Genomic DNA, 15,365 nt, shown 5'->3' with positions numbered 1-15,365 from the left:
AGAGACTTTGAATATCCGGTGAGGATGACGTCACCTCAGAGGTACGCCCCTGAGGTTCGTGCCACTGCTGGTACTTGAGTTGGGGCTGCGTGCGCACCCTTAAGCTGCTGGGAAACATGGCGGAGTGCAGCGTCTAAACGGTCTGGGGACGCTGGAGGAGAACGGCAAGATGATGCTGCGGCAGCCAAACATCCAACAGGCAAAGAGAGAGTCACCAAAGAGGTAAGGTGTGCATAGTGGAGATGTTGGGCAGCGACGGTCGCAGCACAGGTAAAGTTTCGCCATGATTACACGAAAGTAACAATGAGGTTGGCATATGATTGGTGGTAATTCGTAAATATTCTACAATTTGCTGGAGAATAAAGTTTCCCCCAGCTCTGGAGTCTACTAATGCCAGGGTGTGAAACTCCTGGTTATTCAAATTAATGGTGACAGGCAGAGTTAGTGGAGGAGAAGGTGCAGTTAGGCCTAGGAGAAGTCCTCCAGCAGATCCTAGGCCTGGGAGTTTCCCAGACGGAGAGGGCAGGAGGGTACGGCATGACTCGATTGGCCACAATACATACAGAGGCCTGCTTTCTGGCGACGCTGCTTCTCCTTTGCGGATAGATGACTACGGTCCATTTGCATTGGTTCCTCTTCTTCAGTGTTAGGTATAGGGATACCCTGAGTAGAAGACATTGAGCGAACCCGTGGGGCACTAGAAGCCACTCTCTTGGTTCCTCTAATCTCCTGGTAACATTTGCATAGACGACAAATTATGCACCTAGCAAGATCAATAAGGGAGTCCAAGGCCTCAGGGACCTTGCGTGCTGCCAACTCGTCTTTAATGTGTGGGCTAAGACCCTCAAGAAATATGGCTCGCAGACAGCCCAGATCCCAGTGTAATTCTGATGAGAGAGTCCGAAACTCGACATAAAGTCAGTGATCTGGAACCTTGCTGTAAATGCAAGCGTGTAGATCTGGAGATGGCCTTTCATCCTGAGTCATCAAACACAGTTCAGAAGAGGGTGAGGAAGCCTGGTAGATCATTAAGGATGGGATCTGTACATTCCCAAAGGGGTGATGCCCAAGCCAATGCTTTTTCGTCCAGATGAGATAAGATATATGTAGTTTTGGAGACTACATCCGGGAAATATGCAGGTTGTAGGGAAAAGTGCATGTTGCACTGGTTCAAGAGGCCCCCTACATAACAAGGGGTCACCTGCAAAACAAGGAGGTGCCAGCAGAGGTACTGGAGGATGGAAGGGCGGTGCTTGCGTAGCTGGGTCAGGCTTGGCAAGCATTGAAATGGAATCCAGCCGGCTATTCAGTTGATTGACGGCATTAGCCAAAGACTCTAGGATCTTCTGTTGCTCCATGATTCGCTGGGCCGGGCCAGGCCAGGGATGGCCTGAATTGCTGAGACCTGTGCTGGGTCCATGGATTTGGCAATCTGTTAGGATTCTGTAAATATCAGTTGGTACGTGGAACCTGGGCCAAATTGAGAGGTGGTACCACCCACAGGGAGGAGCCCCAGGAGCCTCACTGTCGGGAGGCTAGGTCTTAGCTGGGGATAGACACAGAAGCAAAATAGAGTCTTTATTAAAGAGATAGAAGCACTACCCATGGAGCAGGGGGTGCCAGAGAGGAAGTCACACAGACCCAGAGACACAGGGTCGATGGAATAGGAAGTGCCCAGAGGGAATACCTCCATAGTGTTGGTAGAGATCCATGGAGCAGTTACACCGAAGAGGTCTCCTGTAGAGATGGTAATGGTCTGCGAAGCAGGGTACACTGAAGAGGTCTTGGTAGAGATGGTAGTGGCCCGTTGGGCGGAGTACACAAATAGTGTCCTTGGTAGAGATGATGACCCGCAGACCAGAGTATGCTGGAGGGGTGCTCTGTAGAAATGACAGCGGTCCGCAAGGTGAAGTGCACAGTTGAAGCCCTTGGTGGAGATGGCAATGGCCCGCGGAGTGGGGTACACCACTGAGGGTCCTCGGTAGGGCTGGTAGCGGTCCGCAAGTTGGGGTACACCTGTGAGGTCCTCGATAGAGTGGTAAGGGTCCGTAGAGTGGGTACCTCTGAAAGAGTCCTCTGTAGAGATAGTAATGGTCCGTAGCACGGGGTACACCAGAGAGGCACTTGGTAGAGCAGAAAGTGATCCACAGGGCGGAGTACTCATGAAAGAGCAGTGTTGGTTCCAGGGAAGCCCCAAGGAATGGGCAGGCAGAGCTCCAGCCTTCAGGCTTTCCGAGGAGCAGATAGCCAGGACGAGAGAGAGACCCCCGAGGAGCGGGTTCCTGAGACGTCCACGTCAGAACAGGAACCGGGACGCAGGGTCCTCAGGAAGCGAGGCAAAATTAGTAAGGATGAGACTCTTTGCCAAATCATCTTTAGGCAGGGCCAGCTGGTTTAAATATCCAAGGGGGATGACATCATCTGGAGGGGACGCCCCCGAGGTTCCCGCCATGACATGGATAAGACTGGTCCGTGTGCGTGCGCACGCGCCTAGAGGGACCCGATGGCAAGATGGCGGTCGGCAGCATCTGTGCCGACCAGGGAGGCCTGAGAGCAGTAGGCAGGTCATCGATAGCTAGCGGAGGCTGCCAATCTACCCCATGGAGTCAGGGAAGCAAAGGAGGTGAGCAGTACTGGTTGCAGCTGTCTGCGACCGACGGGCATAAAAATCTGTAAATCAAAAGTTTCAAGGTGTGGATAATGGGGAATTTTTAAAAATTCTTATTTTAATTGTGGGTGTTATTTGATGTGTCTGTTTTGAAATAATTTATTGATGTTTGTAAAATTTTTAGATGAGTTTTTAATTATTGAATGTTATTCTATTCATTAATGGTTTTGAATTATTCTTTTTATTGGTATGGTTGTACTAATATTTTTTTATTAGGAATGGTAATATTTCTGTTTTTTACATTATTGCAGTGCATACAGAACCGCTTGTTGTGGTTTCCAATTCAGTTTTTGTCTGTACATTTCTATTTATACCTTATGGTCTCTTTATTCTGTATTTGAGGATCTATCTGTGTTTTGCATGTGTCACTGAAGTGAAGTATTTCATTGGTGTGTAGTTTCTACGTAGGGATCTATAGCAGCTTGGATTGTTCTGTTTTCCTAATACTATTACTATTTTAGGCCTGGTGTAATTTTTATAGTATTAACTTTCATAGGTAGGGGGCTCTCTCTGAGGGTCATGCCCATGCCCAAGATGACCTAATACCGTATAGGTTGCAAGTATTTTTTGCTTTTTTACAGGGTTTTCTGGTTGGCACCTCGGCAGTGCAAGTAAATAATAATATACATATTGTAAGTTATATTTTACCTCAGAAGATAGTGCTTTGAATATTCTTTTTCATGTAAAATCTGTTATTATAAATGCATAATTTTTAATTGTGTGAGGAGGGTATGATAGGGTGGGGGGTGCAAGGCTGTAAAGTTTTCCTAGGGCACCTAATACCCTTACACTGGCCATGGGCTTTGCTGTACAAACATTTGACAGTCTCCCAACTCGTGGGGTCATGTGTTGTGTAATGGGTGAGGGCGCAGTTTTTCACTTGGCCATAGGTGTTGCGATTCCGGGTCGGCCCCGGAATCGCTACTCACTTCTTCGGGCTCCCGCGTTGGGCCCGCGCTCCCCGGACCTCCGGGGACCTCAGCCACAGCAGGCTCGGCGTTCCCCCGCCTCACACGGGCCTGTACTAGCTCCTGCCAGGCCCTCTTCGCTGCGTCGCAGCAGCCGGCGTTCCTCGGCGGCTGGCCCCGCCCCCTAGACGCACGCGCGCGTCTCTGAGCCAAATTTAAAGGGGCCAGCGCAGGAAAAAGCAGGGGAAGCCTCCGGGTGACGTCAGATGCTGCAGGGTATTTATACCTTGCAGCTCAGCCAAGACATTGCCTTGCAACGAGGTTCCCAGGTTTACCCTGTCTCCAGTTGCTGCGTTCCTGATCCTCTTGATTTCCTGTGCTTCCTGATCCTGGACTGGCTTTCGGTGATTCTCGGCTTCTGACTCTGGACTGGCTTACGACGACTCTTGGCTTCTGACCCCGGAACGGCTTACGGTGATCCCTCTGGCTCTGGACCTCGGACTGGCTTACGACGACTCCCGGCTCTCGAACCCAGCCTTGGATTACAGCGATCCTTTGGCTTCTGATCCCGGACTGGCAAGCGACGATACTCTGGTACACGACTCTGGACTGGTGAGCGACAACCTCGGACTCCATCGGACTCCGCCCCCGCGGGCTCTCCTAAGTCCCAGCGGCCGGGTCCCTACGGGCTCCTCCTGGGGGGACTCCGGCTTCCAGGGTGAATCTCCTAAGTCCCAGCGGCCGAACTCCTACGAGCTCCTCTCGGGGGAGGCTCGGCTTCCAGGGCGAAGATCTCCTCACCATTGTACCAGCTCCACCGCTTCATCCTTCCTTGCCACGGCCCTTGGTCGCATAGGGCTTTCCCGGATCTTCCTCCAGCCACTTTCAACTCCGTCCTTGCCACCTTCCGATCGGGACCTTCGTTGTCATCTCATTCAACGACTCTTCATCCGGTTCCGATCGATCCAAGGGTCCACGCTCGTAACAATAGGCATCAAATTGCCTGGCTACAGCTCTGAATCTTTCTGCTGTTCTATTATTTATTGACTTTATTTGAACTCCAATTTGAGCTGTAAATATTTTTCAGTCATCTAATCCATTATCAGTAAAAGTAGTTGGAAGCCCCATTACTTCTGTGCGCTCATTGGATATAAAAGATTGTGATTGTTATTAGAGCTGTTTACAAGGACGGACAAGGCCTTGTACTGGGACTATTGCAAAAGGGCCTTGGAACTATTGTGTCACCCCCAGGGAACTCTGGAAGTCAGAGTGTCATTGCTGTCCATGGAGTGAAGGAGAGAAGTGTGTGTGCAGAAAGGCTCCCCATCTCCTTCTTTTTAAATTTTGTGTCCATGGGTGTCAGTTAAAAGATCCGTCCCACCCAGGAATTACACTCGGGTCAATACAGAAAAAAGTGCGGGAGAGCCGGCGAGCGCCCGCTCTCCCTGCATGCGCACAGGCCACTCTCCTGTGCACAGGATTTAGTATTGGCCCGCATGCAAATGAGCACATCCCTAATGCCTCCTTTTTGACAGGAGCGGCGGCTGTCAGCGGGTTTGAGAGCCGACGCTCAATTTTACTGGTGTCGGTTCTCGAGCCTGCTGACATCCATGGGTTCTGAAAACAGACGCCGGCATAATTGAACGTCCGTCTTCCGACCAGCGGGCTGTGGGCACATTTAAAAACATTTTTTTAAATTAAAATTTATTTTTTTTAAATTTAAAATTTTTTTTTATTTTTGGAGCCTCTGACTTAATATTGCTTTATTATGTCTGAGGGTGTACAGAAAAGCAGTTTTTTCTGCTTTTCTGTACATTTCCCTGGTGCCGGACGAAATTAGTGCCTGCCTTTGGGCAGGCGTTAATTTCTGAAAGTAAAATGTGCGGCTTGGCTGCACATTTTACTTTCTGAATCGCACTGGAATAACTAATAGGCCCATCAACATGCATTTGCATGTTGTGGGCGCTATTAGTTTTGGGGGGTTGGCTGCGCGCTTTCGATGCGCTATTACCCCTTACTGTATAAGGGGTAAAATAGCGCATCAAAAATGTGCCGCCAAACCGGAGCTAACGGAGCACACTGTATTATATCGGCCTGACTGTGAATTAACATTTACTGTATTTCAGATTTGTATTTTGTTTTCTGGAACCAAATCTTATGGCACTTGCTTCTCTTCCCTATCTCTGGGGAAACCAATTGTATTGTCAAACATCTCAATACAGAGAAGAAGTGTTCATTCATGTGTGACTGCCACTGGAGGAAAAGTGAGGGAGAGAGATTTTTTTTGCTGTGGCATCATGACAGTATTAAAGCTCTCTTTTTACTTTGCCACCCTTGGGGGTTACAATACAGCACCCACAGCAAGAGGCGCCCCTACATTTTGGGTCCTGGAGATTTATTCTCCCTCCATCAGAGAATCCATGCTTTAGGGGTATTGGACTTCGTGAGGACTAAGCCCCGGTATTGAGTGTGACATGTCTAACGTGCTGCAGAATCCTATATCAAATATGCTTTATTTTGGACATTTTTCCTAAAAGTTTAATGGGAGACATTTTAAACCCAATAATGTGAATAAACCCAAGTTTATGTGCATAAATTGTCTTATGAAAATCAACCGAGGAGGGGGTGAGCAGGGAAAAGCACTTACAGTAGATCCACAGACTTTAGCCCTACACAGGCTGCTGAATTAAAAACTCTCCTTAAGCACATTAAGCAGACTATAAAAAATAGGGGCTTCTGGGCAAACCACACTTTGAGATCAAAAGGCTTTTCCAGATAACTTTTTGAGTCAGCTGAACAAACCCTGATGTTTGAAAATTTCTCCCCATTCCCTGGATGCATTTTATCGAGGCAATGTGCTACCTGAATAAAAAGATGCAGCACTGAGGGTATTCCTGGGGCATGGCTTCACTTTGGCTTGTGCTGATATTCAGCACGAGACAAAGTTACCCAGGGAGCTCTTGTTGGCCAAATAGCTATCCCAAAGTTTCTTAGATAACGAAGCTAAAAAAAATTTAACTGGCCAGCAGCACCCTGATTGCCCTTCCCTCCCACCCACAAGATTAGAAAAAAGAGGCAGGCCAAACAGCACCCTGTTTACCCTTCCTCCCTCTCACCCCCAAGGTAATAAAAATGTAGTGGGCCAATAGCGTCCTGATTCTCTCCCAGTCTCCTACCTAAAATAAGTGGGGCACCAAATCCTCACTTCCTACCCTGAGTGTCCCTGAAGCCCAGCGAGAGGAGGGGACCTCCACCGAGCTCAATATCAAGTGCTGGTACAGCTGACAGCTCCCAGTACTTAATATTCATTTATTCGCTTCACTCTGTGGAGAATAAAACTTACTTCTCCCACTGTATTCTATTTATCTTTTTTATGTAAATCACCAGTGTGAAATTAGAAAAGCTTATTTCAATGGAGGAAAATACCTCAGTGACACAGAGCCAAAATTTGGCCTTCTAAAAATGTCATAGAATTTCTGGCAGAGTAATTTTTACTCAGTGTCACTGAAGTCTTTTTCTCCATCGAAAAAAGCTTTTCTAATTTCATATTGGTGATTTAGATAATAAAAAGATAAACTGAGCACAGTGGGAGAAATAATTATGTTTTTTGGAGAACAGACCAATCCCTGTTCTGAACAGGTGGGAGGGAGTGGGGATCGGGTGACGCTGGCTCAGATCCATATTTGAAAGGCAGGTGAGCAGCAAAGTTTCTGGGATATCTTTATCCATGAAACCTTATCCAAGTATATTCAGCTGCACTTTTACCTGGATAAGTGCCAGTAACTATCCAGGTAACTTTGTTGCCCACTGGGTTCTTGATTATAGATCTTTTTGACTACAAGCATGAATAAAATCCCAGGCACTCTTTCATAGTTGGATAGTCCAGAAAAATAGAGGCCTCAATATTCAAAGGTAGCCATTTATGTAAGTTAGGTAGATAAGACTTAAGAAGCATTACATTAAGAGATATTAAGAAGCATGGCTATGCTGCTGAATATCCCCCTATTCAGTGCTACTTAGCCAGATAAGTTATACCCGGCTAAGTTATACCTGCTTCATGGCAGGTCTAATTTACCCAATTAAATTAACTGGATAAGTATGAATATCACTATTTCTCTGGCTAAATGAATCGGATGAGTGGTGCCGTCCCAATCCACCCACTGCCTGCCCATAACATATCCGGCTATCTACTTAGCTAGGTAAGTGACTTATCCAGCTAAATAGTGTTTCAATATTGGGCTCAGAATTTGTTTGAATATTGCCCGTCTATTTTCTAAGTCCTTTCCACAGGTATAAATGTATTTATGGACGTAGGGGATTTTGAATCTTGCTCAACCTGCCTGCAAGTAAATGTATGCTTGTTGTTTAACAATACATACTTTTACCTGTGGACTCTGGAAGCTTTCCTGTGGGGATAGAGGAACAATGTGTATAGGTTTAATTGTTCAAACTTATGCGCATTGTTTCTGATTGGACATCTACCTGCAGAGAAAATAGGTGCATTTCTGCATGATTTTTCCAGTGGCAATAATGTAAGCTAACACCCTTCTTTGATTATTAGTGCAAACCCTGGGGGTAAAAGTACTCACAGAGATAGTTTTAATTATTGTAACCTAATAAATGATAGCAAATAAAGACAATTGTTAAAAGGCCCTTCACCACAGGTAAACACTCATTTACTCATAATCTCTTTGAACATTGTGTTTTAGCCTTTAATGAAGTCTATCTCTAGGATATTTCAATGTATGTAGGAAGGGAGATTGAAATCTTATCAGGGATGTATTTAAGGGAGGCTGCATGGGAAGGAGATAGTAAGAAGAAGAGACAGTGGGAGCTAGAATTATTTTTGAGGGTCAGAAATTCACTGCAGTTATGATCATTTTTACATTACATTTTTCTGTTTACATTAGAAAACATAGAAACATAGAAGCATTGTAATGAAGTAGATGACAGTAGGTAAAAACCAAATTGACCCATCCTGTCTACTTAGTTCAGATAAACTCCCTTATATAACCCAACACCATAAGAACATAAGAACATGCCATGCTGGGTCAGACCAAGGGTCCATCAAGCCCAGCATCCTGTTTCCAACAGAGGCCAAACCAGGCCACAAGAACCTGGCAATTACCCAAACACCAAGAAGATCAAGTAATTCTAGCTCCCACTGTCTCTTCTTCTTACTGTCTCCTTCCCATGCAGCCTCCCTTAAATACCTTAAATACCTTAAATGTATACCAATGTATCTTTCACCTGATCTTTCAACCTATTACCCTCCACTGCCCACCATATCTGCCCCAAGCATGCCCAAAATCTGTTAAATGTGATGGCCTCTATTAAGGTGGATTAAAGGGGCATGAACCCACAGGTAATGGGGGAAGGGAAGAATTCCTCCCTCTCCTCCCTGGGGGGGGGGGGGGGGGGGAGAGTATGATCCCTTCTACCCAAATCCTCCTCTCAGGGCATTTCTCTTCCTCCCTCCCTCCCTCCTCACCTCAAAGTCATGGCTTGGGCTGCAGCAGCAATAGAAGATGAAGAAAAATCGGGCATGGGGTCTTCAGCCATCCTCTGGGTTAATGGACCCCATGGCACCCCGTGCCCCTCCTGCCACATGGACTTCCTGTTACCAGGGGAATCTGTGCAAAGGGTTGGATGCTGCTGCAGGGTCTGTCAGGGTAAGAGGGCTGCTGAAGGCTATGCACTGAGTTTTCTTCATCCTTGCTGCAACTGGCACCAGTGCCACAGGAGGAGGGATTTGCATTTAGGAATAGACATTGGAGGCAACACGTAGTGCCGGGAGCAGTTACCTACATTGCATATGCTTAAATCCAGGCCTGGTCTCTCTTACATTTGCTGGGAGGCCAGTTCAGGCCCTGACATCTTTAACTTTCATTCTTACAACACTAATAGTTAATTCAATACCTAGGGACCTTTCCATGTCTTGTTACCAGGCTCTGGAACAATCCCCCAGAGCCTCCAAAATTATTGAGGCTGTTGTCAAAGTCCCTACTCACCGGCCTTCCTATGCTCTTTGGAGTTAGGGTTTAAATTCCTCCATGCAGGCTACTCCAACCTTCCTGAAGTCTGAATCTATTTAGGGTTGTGGCCACTGCTCCATGCAGGTTACCACAATGCCCTCTTCAAAGCTTGATGCAGACTGCTGTTTTTGGGGTGTAACTGCTATGCCATGCTGGTTACCACAGTGTTCCTTTACAATCCTCTTTTGCTGCTAGGGATCCTCTGTGCCCATCTCATGCTTTTTTGAATTTGAGAGGCCACTCTCCTGTGCGCGCGATTCAGGCGGGAATAACATGCAAATGAGGACCCGCGGTAAAAGGGGGCGCTAGGGACACTAGCACATCCCTAGCACCTCCTTTTTGACAGAAGCGGCGGCTGTCAGCGGGTTTGACAGCCGACGCTCAATTTTACCGGCGTCGGTTCTCGAACTCGCTGACAGCTACGGGTTCGGAAAACGGACGCCAGCAAAATTGAGCATCCGTCTTGTGACCTGCGGGCCGCGGGCAGATTTTTAATTTTTTTTAAAATTTTTACTTTTATTTTACTTTTGGGGCCTCTGACTTAACATCGCTATGATATTAAGTCGGAGGCTGTACAGAAAAGCAGTTTTTACTGCTTTTCTGTACACTTTCCTGGTGCCAGCCGAAATTAACACCAGCCTTTGGGTAAGCGTTAATTTCTGAAAGTAAAATGTGCGGTGGGTTGTTGTTTCTACCATGCAGATGAGTGAAGTGTTTGGAAAAATAAAGTGAAAAATCCTTCTATAAAAATTATAAAATGTTTAAAAAAAGGCCAAAAAATGGTATTCCTTGTATTTCTTTTAACTGACAAAAGGTATAATAGTTAAATTCTTTTTCAGGTGTGATCCATGGTTAGGATTCTACCTATTCCTAACCATTTTATTTCTCCACAGGGTCATCTACACTGCAGGTCCTGTTTTTGTTGTGGAAGTGCAGGTGCTATTGGAGAAGTATTGGTCTAACCTGTTTGTTTCCACAGCTCTTATGGAGGGCCAAGTTCCCTAGCCCAGGGAACTTCAAGAACCAATGTGTGTGTGTGTGGGTGTACTCCATAATATCCTACCCAGAAGAGAAAAGAAATGTACTGGTATTGTGGTAGTGATGCGTTTTTTATTTTCCTCCTGTAGATATGAACATGGATGGGCATTCTGGACAGACCAGTTTGGTTATAGTCTGGCATGCTGGATGAGGATATTCCCCCAGTAGAAGTTGCACAGGCTCTACGGCAAAGCAGGGTAGGGTCTTTTGCCTGGCCGGCCACCTTCCCCTTGAGTTGAGCCCACAGGTTCTGGTGGTCAGCAGAACTCCTCTGGCCAGATGCATGGCAGGCTATGGTCAGGGCATGTAGAGTTCAAGCAAGATCATTGTCCAGGACAGGGCAGGCAGAGATCAAACAGGGTTAGAGTCTGGGCAGAGGTCAGGACAGATGGAGAACAGCAAAGCAAGGGCAGAAGTCAGTTTGGGTCAGCAACAGTCGTTCAGTCTGAGGGAGTTACTGGGAGGCAAGTCCAAACAGGACAGGGAAAACAAGACTGGGTGCAGATGCAAGACTAGGCAGAACAGGAGTGCAGAGAGAAAGACAGAAAACGGGTAATGCACATACAGGCAGGAACAAGGTAAAACAAAGGCTAAACTGGAACAGGAGTGCAAGACAGGGTAAAGACAGGGAGAAGAGGGCCATGGAGAGATCCACAGGAAGCAGGAAGGCCATAGGGAAACAGACAAGGACAGGACAGGAACAGATGAACAGGGCAAGGTATACACAGACATAAGAATTTAAGAAATTGCCATGCCGGGTCAGACCAAAGGTCCATCAAGCCCAGAATCCTGTTTCCAACAGAGGCCAAACCAGGCCACAAGAACCTGGCAATTACCCAAACACCAAGAAGATCCCATGCTACTGATGCAATTAATAGCAGTGGCTATTCCCTAAGTAAACTTGATTAATAGCTGTTAATGGATTTCTCCTCCATGAACTTATCCATACCGTTTTTGGACCCAGCTACACTAACTGCACTAACCACATCCTCTGGCAACAAATTCCAGAGCTTAATTGTGCGTTGAGTGAAAAAGAATTTTCTTCGATTAGTCTTAAATGAGCTACTTGCTAACTTCATTGAATGCCCCCTAGTCCTTCTATTATCTGAAAATGTAAATATCCAATTCACATCTACCCGTTCAAGGCAAACAGGAACCGATGGCAAGACAAATAAGACCAACCTGACAGCCCAGACAGGAACTAGGGAAACAAACAAATGTACAGGGTCAAGACAGGTCAAGACAAGAAGGCCTAAACAGGCCACACTGGGAACAAGGCATGACAAGAAAGCCCCTAAAGCCACACAGAAACAAGACAAGGCTAGAAGGCTCCTAAAGTCACATAGAAACAAGTACAAGATTGGCCAGATCAAGAAGCTGAGGTGACTCAATGATGACGTACTGAGCAAAGTGCAAAAGAGGCTCTTCTAGGGCTGGCCTTGCTGTATTCTAAAGCCTTCAAATTGGTGGATTTAAAAAAAGCTCCTGCTGTCCATATCTAGGAACTCTTGATTTCCGGGTCACGCTGAGATTGATGAGGATTAGGGAGCTAGGGGGCACACAAACTTTATCCTCTCTCTCACACATACTTGCATGTCAATTCTCTCTCACACATACACTGTCACATACACAAATATACATGCTCTTATAGACTCCCGCAACCTCGTCTGTCACAAATCTCCCTGTATATCTTATATAACAATGAATAAGATTGTAAAGCTTTGCTTCTCTGTCCCTCCCGATGCAGCCTACGGGCGAAACACGGGATCCATGTTGGGGGACCTGCCATTTAAGTTTGCCTTTGTGAACACAGTGGAGCTGCCATTTTTCATTTAAAGTATTACATATATTATGGAAATACAAGGACACACTTGATACTGAATCACTAAAATTTCACATTTTTTTTTAGCCTTGCTATCTGATCTTAGTTTTTTAATCGGTTGGTCACAGGCTTTTTTTTTCCATGTTTTCTTTCTTGGTTTTTTGCCAATTCCTTTTACAAGGTCTCTCTTTTTTCTGTTTCTTCTCTCTCCACTTCTTCCCTTCCTCTCTCAAACACATACTCAGGCTCTCATTCTCACATGTGGTCTCTCTCTCTCTCTCTCATACACGGTCTCTCTCTCTCTTACACATACATACATAGGCTCTTACTGTCACATGCTGTCTCATACCCACACACGACTCTCACTTTCAAATGCTGCATCTCTCTCTCACATACATACACATTGGCTCTCTTTCACATGCTGTGTCACTCACACACAAAAGCAGGGTCGCTCACATTCTGTCTCTCTCAAACACACACAGGCTCTCACATGATGTCTCTCTGAACATACAGGCTCTCACTCCCGCACACAGACTCTCATACACACACACTGTACAGGGCCTCAGCCTCCCTCTTGCCTCTCAACCTCCTCTTCATGGATCACAGTGGGATGAGCTCTGTGGTGGCCCTGATCTTCTTGGGCTGCTGCGAGGTAGGATCCACAGCGGCCTTGCCACAGATATTGCTCTTCTTATGCATGCGAGCCAATGTTCTTCCTCCTTCTTGCCTGCATGACTCTGGCAATGTTTTTCTTCCGGGGGCTGTGCATGCAGGAAGAAGGAGCACCTGGTGGTTTGGAGGTGATTTATTTTCTTTGGGCAGTAGTGGGATGAGCTCCAACCCACTCTGCTGATTTTCCTGCTGTGCACTGCTATGAAAAAAGTTGTACGCAGCCATGAACATGCGCAGCTTAGAGGGAAGAGTAGCCGGTACACAGGATTGGAATGGCAGACTTCTCTGCTCAACTGCTGGTGGATGAAATCTACTGGTGGTCGCAAGGCCTGTCTTCTTGTTTTTCAGCTACCAGTGGGATGGGATCCACCACAGCTGCTTGGGTCTCCCTATATTGGCCATCAGCACCCCCCATGGTCCTGCGCCCAGGGACATTGCCCCCTGCTCTCCCCCTGCTCTCCCCCTCAGTACGCCACTGCTGTAGCCTAATACTATGGGAAGAGATATGTTCCTGGCTATACAGCTCACTGTTTGGCAAGGAGTGTTTCTGAAAATGGAAAAGAGTTTTTGTGAGACTGTTTTTTGGAAGGAAAAAGACAGAGAGACTGTGTTGATGCCAACCCCTGTGGGTCTAGAGCCCAGAGGTTAAATCCTTCTCCCCACCAGGAAGAACACCAGAACCTCAAGACAAGTGGACTTTTTGGTATGAGAAAAACAGAGAAGTAGGAGAAAGTGGTCCCATGGACAACTGTGTACCCCTGCATTCAGGACAATCACTGAAAACTGAAGGGGGTTACAATAGCATCAAACAATTATTTGCTATCATCATTTTATGTAAAAGACTCATTACTAAAAATCAACCAGGCTAATGATGACATAACTAGAGATTGTGAGAAAAAAAACAAAAAGCAAATGCCTTTGTATTTTCAGTGTTAAAATCCATAATGCAGATTGCCTCTTTTATCTGTAATATATTGATGGACTTATGAGGGTTGAAGCCACTGAGCTCATTATCTCTTCTGTCTTACCTCTATAGTGTGCAATTTTAAAACTCTCTGCATTAGGATAAAGTCTGTGGGTAGTTTTATACCTATAAACTTTGCTTTGATTATGGTACAAACAACTCAGCTAAGAGTATCTGCAGATTTTGAGGCTAGACCCCAAGTTTTGATTAATTAGCCCTAGATGTGTGGGAAAGAGAGAGCGAGAGAGAGAGAGAGAAAATAGAGGGAAAGAAAAAGAGAGAGATCTTTAATTCAAACCATCTTTTCTAATTTTTCCTTTGAAGACATGTTGTTTTTAAATTATAATTTTGCTAAGGCAGCTTGCAAACTTCAAAGAGAGTATTTCTTCTTGATTCTTCATGCCATTTCAGGCTAGAAGGCAATTATCTCTGGAAATGCAGTTCTCAGGTTGCAAATGCTTGGAAAAAAAAATGCATTAGAGCTATCGTGTTTAACCATAAGGAGTCTAACTCTTAATGCATGGGAATCCTGGAAGTGTTTGCATACACAGAGGCAGGTAGGGTGTCAGCAAGCTATATGAGCAGAGGATTTACTTGTATTGCCTCCAGTGCTGTCTCTAGGCAGTTGTAACAGACAAAGTATGCTGATCAGATAATGAAACTATACAGGGGGGAATGGTAAGAATGCTCAGTCTTTGCATACCAGTAAATACCTGGCTGTGATGACAGGAGTTATATTTGTGCCATTGGGATTTTTGTTTTCTTGTTTTTATTTTTGGCATTTATATCCTACCGTGCCTGGAAGTCTGTAAACTGGTCAGCACTACATACAGCAACAAACAATAAGCATTTGTTTCTTTTATTGGCAATTGTTTATCAAAAACCATGCCTTGCAGCATTGCAGACTGACTATTCTATGATTTATTTTGACAATGGAATGAATTTCTTGCTGGGGGCGGAGAGAAGACGTGCAGACTTCTGCACTTTAAAACTCAAGGAAATGTAAAAACGCAATGCCTTCTATTTCAAAGAAGGCCATGAATAGCTAATGTGTGCAGGAAATCCATCTGGCATCTCATTCGAAAGAGATACTTTTAGCACTACAGTAGGAACTCGGTTTATTTTCTGTGCGGGACTTAAATACGTATTATTTGGAAGGCCTACTGGATAAAGAATACTCTATCCAATCCAAATAAAATGCATGTGGCAGTGTCACAGACATTAGTATTCGGAATACCACAGCAATATCATCCCTCAG

The sequence above is a fragment of the Rhinatrema bivittatum genome, chromosome 1, assembly GCF_901001135.1.
Source record: "Rhinatrema bivittatum chromosome 1, aRhiBiv1.1, whole genome shotgun sequence".
NCBI classification, from domain to species: domain Eukaryota; kingdom Metazoa; phylum Chordata; class Amphibia; order Gymnophiona; family Rhinatrematidae; genus Rhinatrema; species Rhinatrema bivittatum.
The sequence above is the reverse complement of the archived record's forward strand: the minus strand, read 5'-3'. Positions refer to the sequence as shown.